General features: G+C 52.5%; 1 long non-coding RNA gene across 2 annotated transcripts; it reads left to right on the top strand.

Moving 5' to 3' along the window:
* The first annotated feature begins 360 nt into the window (after window positions 1-360).
* On the top strand, window positions 361-6,210 carry LOC123569552 (uncharacterized). Of its 2 annotated transcripts, none has more exons than XR_012426215.1 (3): window positions 361-619; window positions 799-966; window positions 5,875-6,210. It is a non-coding gene; the product is annotated as an uncharacterized lncRNA (long non-coding RNA). The 2 variants fall into 2 exon arrangements; XR_012426216.1 differs by lacking the exon at window positions 5,875-6,210 and adding an exon at window positions 2,072-2,592.
* The last annotated feature ends 1,126 nt before the right edge of the window (window positions 6,211-7,336 follow it).

Below are 7,336 nucleotides of genomic sequence, written 5' to 3'. Positions count from 1 at the left end.
CCCGGAGGAGGAGGGAAGTCGCTGTCGCCAAGAGCCCGAGGACCAGAACCGGCGGTCAGACCCTTCTCCACGCCCTCCGGGTTCCCGGCCTCAGTCCTCAGAGGGCAACGGCAGTGGGCCCTTCCTTCCAGAACTGCTAAAACGTCGCCCTGCGGAAAGGGCCCCTTGCCGCCCCAAGCGCCGGGGAAGCGGTGGAGGCTCCGGAGACCGGGTCTGGGGTCTCGGGCGCAGTCCCACGACCTTCGGAGCCCAGCCCGGTGCACAGACGCACACACTCCAGCAGGTGGCGCTGCCGCCCCTGGAACGAGGCGTGTCCCGCAGGCGGTGCTCGGGGCGGGAGGGCGGGGAAGGGAAGCACGGGAGGGCTGGGAAGGGAAGGACAGGAAAGCGGGACGCTTCCCTCCGCCCCGCCGGCCCAGGCGCCGGGTGCGGTCCCTGCGAGCCCCTCCCCGGGAGTTCTCATTGCCTCCCCCTGCCTCAACTCCCGGCCGCTCCGATGCCTGTGCCAACCGGGGTCCTGCGTCCCCCTCACCTGGGTGCGGGCGCGCAGGGTGACCTTTCGCGCCGGGCCAACCCCAGTACCCGCTTCTCAGCACACCCGGCTCCCCGAGCGGGCCAGGTGATTCCGTGGGGGCGGGCGCCATCCGCACAGCTGGGCTGGATGCCCGCACACCTGGGGCTGGCCGCGCTGAGGGTGGGCGCTCCTGTCGCTCCTGTCGGGCTCGGGTTCAAGTCCTGGCCGTGACACCTGGACCCCTCCGCAGTCCTGCGGCCCCTCACTTTCCCCCCTGTAATAAGATCCCTGCAGGGCTGGTTAGAGGAGCCGCTCTAACGCACCTGGAAGGTAAAGGGCCGTTCACAGTAGTCGTCCACGGACACCTGTCGCCTTCGTGCTGAAGGACTTTGGGGACAAGCGGGCCTCATCCAAAACGTGGGGAGACTGACCATTGTCATCCCAGGGAAGAGGTAAGAGGGAGCACAGGACTCGGTAGGGGCAGTTGTTACAGGGATGAGATGGAAAAGAGTCATGGGACTACCTATGGCCCTGTGTCCCCACAGCCACATGCCACAAATATGCACACATACAAACGTATACACATATGCATAGAGACACACATACACATGCTCATATGCACACATTCATACACACATATACAAACATACATGCACACATACATGCACACACACACGCTTGTATGTACACATTCATATACACACATATAAACACGTGTGCACAGATATACATGCACACACATATGCACACATTCATATACATATATAAACACACATGCACAGACACACCTACATGCACACACACTCATATGCACACATTCATATACATATATAAACACACATGCACACACTCTCATATGCACACATTCATATACATATATAAACACACATGCACACATACATGCACACACATATGCACACATTCATATACACATATAAACACACAGTCATACATACCTGCCCATACACATGCTTATATGCACACATTCATATACATATATAGACACACATGCACATACAGACACATGCTCATATGCACACATTCCTATACACACATGTACACATACATACACACGTGGACACAAACATACACACTTGCATACACATACACATGCTCATATGCACACATATAAACGTAAACACATACACACACATACACATGCTCATAGCACACATACATATACACATACATGCACATATACGTGGGCAGATACACACATGCTCATATGCACACATCCATATACACATAGGTACACATACACACACATACAGACACATATACTCATGTGCACACATATGCACATGTATGTGTACACAGATATACACATATATGCATGCACACATGCTCATACATACACATACTGATATACATACATACTCATATAAACATATGCACACATACAGACACACACACCAGGCCAAAGGCTGGTCTCAGCCACAGGGAAGCCCAGGGCTGCTCCCTGGGGCTCTGTGGAGGAGAGCGAGGGGTCTGGGTCTGGGGGGCGCTGTGCGTGCGCTGTGTCCTTCCAAAATGACTTGAAACCTTTCTCTCTTCCAGGCACTGTGTTGTCTCAGTCACATCACCTCCTCACCATGCACTTGACCTTTGCAGAGATGAACTATGACACTTGTCCCTCACCTGCACGAACTCTCAGAGTCTGGCTGGGCCCTCCATATTTCCTTCCCAAAGCTCTGACCACACCCCCTCTCCTTTCCCCAACTCCCTCCGCTCCCTCTCTTTTTCTCTCCACCCTCCTCTGTCTTCTACAATGTTGATCACCTCTGCCCTCCCCTCCACATCCCCTCTAGCACCCTACTCTGATTCTTGTCACTCTGCTCCAGGCTCCTGACTGAGCCCCCCAGTCCAGCCCACCCTCCATGCCTCACTGCTCTGATCATGTTAAAACCCCACTAGGCCACAAGGTTTCAAAGTGGATTTTTTTTTTTTTAATTTTTGTTTCATACTAACATCATTATGGGGATTTTTCAAAAGTAACTTATTTTTAGTTATGATTATTATTACTTTTTGTAGAGACAGGGTCTCACTGTGTTGCCCAGGCTGTTCTAGAACTCCTGGCCTCAAGCAATCTGACCACCTCAGCCTCCCAAAGTGCTGGGATCACAGGGTTGAACCACCGCATCCGGCCTTCAAAGTGGATTCTTAAGGAACCAGTTTTATAGAATATGATACACAGGTGGCCCTGAGGTTTGGAGCCAAGGCTGTAAATGCATCTGGGGACCTCCTTCCATTAAGAAATGCTTTGAATGCTGGAAGAACGTTTATTATGTAGTGGGGTGAATGCTCTGAGCCCACATGGGGTTCAGCCCCTGGCATGATGAGCGTGCAGGGAGAGACTGTGGAAGCCCAGCCATGTGTTGCCATGGATTGTTTTGGGGTGAGGGGATATTGGTGACAGACTGGCAGGGAACGGTCACCCTGTGCCAATGTGTCCTCCCGGGTTTACTTGGTGCCCTCAATAGGGAGAGGTAGCTCTAACGATGGAGAGGACCAGCTTTCACCTCAAAACTAGGGACTAACCTTAGAATCCCGAGAGTCATAATGTGCCTTCATTTTTTTTTTTGGAGACAGAGTCTCACTCTGTCGCCCAGGCTGAGTGCGGTGGTGCAATCACAGCTCACTGCAGCCTCAACCTCTTGAGCTCAGGAGATTCTCCCACCTCTGCCTCCCAAGTAACTGGGATTACAGGCACATGCCAACACACCTAGCTACTTTTTAAAACTTTTTTGTAGCAACAGGATCTTGCTGTGTTGCCCAGGCTGGTCTCAGAACTCCTAGGCTTAAGCGGTTCTCCTGCCTCGGCCTTTAAAGTGCCGGGATTACAGGTGTGAGCCACCACATCTGGCCCGTAATGTGCTTCTGATGACCTATAAGACCCTCTGGCCTGAAAGTCCAACCTTAATCTTATCAGACCTAGTTTAGCTCTAACTTCGACTTCATAGGCCACATCAAGCAACAGAGTATGTATACCACAGCCAGAGGAGGCAGCCAGGCTGACCCTGAAGGTTGGATGCCTTGCAAGCCCACAGCCCCCCTAACCCAGTCTCTTCCACAGTCAGCCATGAAAACAAAGGACGGACGGCTGCGGTGGCTCACACCTGTAATCCCAGCACTTTGGAAGGCCAAGACGGGTGGATCGCCTGAGGTCAGGGGTTCGAGACTGGCCTGGCCAACATGGTGAAACCTCGTCTCTACTAAAAATACAAAAATTAGCTGGGCGCGCTGGCAGGCACCTGTAATCCCAGCTACTCAGGAGGCTGAGGCAGGAGAATCGCTTGAACCCGGGAGACGGAAGCTGCAGTGAGCCAAGGTTGTACCACTGCACTCCAGCCTGGGCAACAGAGTGAGACTCCGTCTCAAAAAAAATTAAAAAAAAAAAAAAGTGGCAGCATATTAAAGGTGATTAAGAAATGAAACCACCAAATGCATTGCATTTGCCTATCAGGATCCTGGGTTTTGTTTATTTTATTTTTATTTTTTGAGACAGAGTCTTGCTCTGTCGCCCAGGCTGGAGTGCAGTGGCGTGATCTCAGCTCACTGCAAGCTCCTCCTCCCAGGTTCAAGAGATTCTCCTGTCTCAGCCTCCCCAGTAGCTGGGATTACAGGCATGCGCCACCAGTCCCGGCTAATTTTTTTTTTTTTTTTTTTTGTATTTTTAGTAGAGATGGGGTTTCACCATATTGATCAGACTGGTCTCAAACTCCTGACCTCAGATAATCCACCCGCCTTGGCCTCCCAAAGTGTGGGGATTACAGGCGTGAGCCACCGCACCCAGCCTGGGACCCTGTTTTGAACAAGCCTAGCGGGAAAAGCCATTTGGGAGACAACCAGACAAACATGGACCGGGCAGGACATGACATTAGAAAATCAGGGTTAATTTTGTTAGCTGTGATAATGGCATTGTGGTTCAGTAAAAGAAAATGTCATTTTTAAAAGAAAATGTCTAAAAAAGATTTAGGGGGAAATGTCACACAGACAGTAACTGACTTTAGTTTAGAAAAGAAAACCAGATGAAGCAAATATGGCAAAATGTTAGCAACTGTTAAATATAGAGGCTGGATCTGGAGGCGTTCAGAAGGCTGCTGTCTGCACTCTCCCGAGGTTGAGATTTTCCATAATAAAGAGTTGTTGTCAATGTTTAATAAAATGTGCACATCACAGGGGAGGACGCAGGCGTGAAAGGACGATGTTTAGAACACATTTAAAGTCACACAACAATAGAAAGCGAACTACCAGCTTTCCGGAAGAAGTGACTGGGTTTGAAATTCCACATGGGTGCCTGGGGGAGTGTACACTTGTCAGAGGACAAAAGGCCTCGATGCTCCTGTAGTTCACTCAGCAGCCATGGTTCACACGCCCCACTGCGAGTGCTACGAGGGGGACAGACACAGGGAAATGGCCCAGAAATGGCACAGGGAGGTGCCCAGGCTCCGAGCAGCCCGGAGGATTCTGGAACCATGGGGAAACCACCGCCAGTGGAGCCTAGTGAGCTCCTGGGACAGCAGCGCCACTCCCCAAGACCCCTCCACCCACTTCATCACTTATGGCACCTGCTGCAGGGCCAGGTGCCCGTCCACCTGCCAGGCTTCTAACCCAGTTCAAGCTGTTCCTCCAATCACATGACCCTGCAGACCAGCCCTGTGCCCTGCCAGGGGGTGCCAGTCACCCCAGCTCACTTCCAGTGCCCTTGGGAGGGTTTTGTCCTGTTGTTTGAGGCTGGCAGAGGTTTGTTGGGACACAGTGGGGTATACGACAGGCCCCCCGCCGAGCCACTTCTGTTGAAGAGGTGTTTACTTGCCCTCCCAGTTACTTCCCAAGAGACTGGAGGTGTTGGAGTCTTGTTAGGAAAAGTGTGGATAAACTGTCAGCGCCTAAGAAAGGTCTCTGGACTGGAGGCTTTCTGGTGGTGGTGGCCAAAGGGTCCTCCAAGGCTAGCTCCCCACAGCGTGCAGAGCAGGCTAGTCCACAAAAGGAGCCACACTCGCTCATCTGTCCCCACGTCAACATCCCCAAAACCGGACTCAAGGACAGAAGTCTCTTAGGAGCGCGGGCTAGTTCGGGGGCCGCTGTGTTTACCTGAGGTGCCGCTCACAGCCCAGACGTGCTGGGGAGTGAGCCATTCTAGGGCTGGCCCTTTGGAAACGCCAGAGGTGTCCTAGCTCGGGGGCAGTGCCCCCAGGAAGAAGGCCTGGTCTAGGGGGCTAGACTCTTGATTTTTAATGATCCAGTGCAATTCGATAGATATTGGAGAGTGAATTTTAAACTGTTGTGGTCATTAGCTTGCCTCTCAATTATCAGCAGAACTTATGGCAGGATAGAAGTTGATTTATGTTTGTTTGCAGGGAGGGACCCCTAAAATCCCACCCCGCTTCAGCCCTGGACGGTCCAGTGCCTTTTCTAAGAGACGGAGTGGAACAAGCTGAGTCACCCCACGCCGGGCCCGCTTGGGAACGCCGGAGTGGGGGCACTGCTCGGCTGAACCCCGGGTTTGGGTTTGCTGAGCAGGGTGGACAGGCCCACAAAGGAGGTCTATCGAGGTGCTGGGTTGGGGAGAAGCAGCGTCCAAGGGGGCTCACTGGAGAGAAACCTGGTGTCCTCTAATGGGCTCCCCACCGCCCCGCACCCGCTGCCGCCACCATCTTCCCACAGTGTGTTCAAAATAAATTCTCACTAATCCATAATGGAACTGGTTCTCTTTGGGGCCACATCAGAACTGAGAACAACCTCAAGGCAGATGCCGCTGAGAGGGACTGCCCGCTGCGGGCGCCACCATGCACACTGGGAGCCTGCCACGTCCAAGGGACTGGATATACTTCTTCATCCCACACCTGCGCCCCCCATCCCCAGATGGCTTCACACCCTCAGCAGCAGCTGGAGAACAACCTGGAGGCTCAGATAGTAAACTCCTAGAGGCACAGATGACGCTCCTTAGGAAAATGCAAAAATGAGGCTCATGCTTTCATCCAGGCTGAAGTCCCTCTTGCTTGAGCACCTAAGCCCATAGGGGCTATTTCCCCAGGGGGAAACACGGATTCTTACCATGCACACGGTTGAGGCTCCATGTTCTACTCCCTTCCTCATGGAAGAGATGATCTGACTTTTAAAATGACAGTATGCAGGCACGGTGCAGTGGGTCACACTGGTAATCCCAGCACTTTGGGAGGCCAAGGCAGGAAGGTTGCTTGATCCCAGGAGTTCAAGACCAGCCTGGGCAACATGGTGAAACCCATCTCTACTTAAGGCGTGGTGGTGCACATCTGTATTCCCAGCTACTCGGGAGGCTGAGGCAGAAGGAGCGCTTGAGCCCACGAGATCGTGGCTGCAGTGAGCCCTGATTCCACCACTGTACTCCAGCCTGGGTGACAGAGTGAGACCCCTTTAAAAAAAAAAAAAAAAAGAAAGAGAGAGAGAAAGGAAGGAAGGGGGAAGGGGAAGGAAAGAGGGAGGGAAGAAGGAAGAAGGAAGGAAGGAAGGGAGGGAGGAAAAGAGGGAGGGAGGGAGGGGAAATTTGGTAGACCTTCCCATCACTGGCAGACACAGTAGAAGAGTTAGACACAGTAGAAGAGTTAGCACAAAGCACGTCCCCAGGTAGCAGCATGGATGTGTGTTCCAGTGATGGACTGCCTGGAGGATGGCTGAATTCAGATTTTTTTTTTTTTTTTTTTTTTTTTGAGATGGAGTCTGGCTCTGTCACCCAGGCTGGAGTGCAGTGGCGCGATCTCAGCTCACTGCAACCTCTGCCTCCCGGGTTCTAGCTATTCTCCTGCCTCAGCCTCCCAAGTAGCTGGGACTATAGGCACCCAC

The sequence above is a fragment of the Macaca fascicularis genome, chromosome 16 (assembly GCF_037993035.2).
Source record: "Macaca fascicularis isolate 582-1 chromosome 16, T2T-MFA8v1.1".
Lineage (NCBI taxonomy): Eukaryota > Metazoa > Chordata > Mammalia > Primates > Cercopithecidae > Macaca > Macaca fascicularis.
Note: the sequence above shows the minus strand (reverse complement) of the source record. Positions and strands in the feature narration are given on the sequence as shown.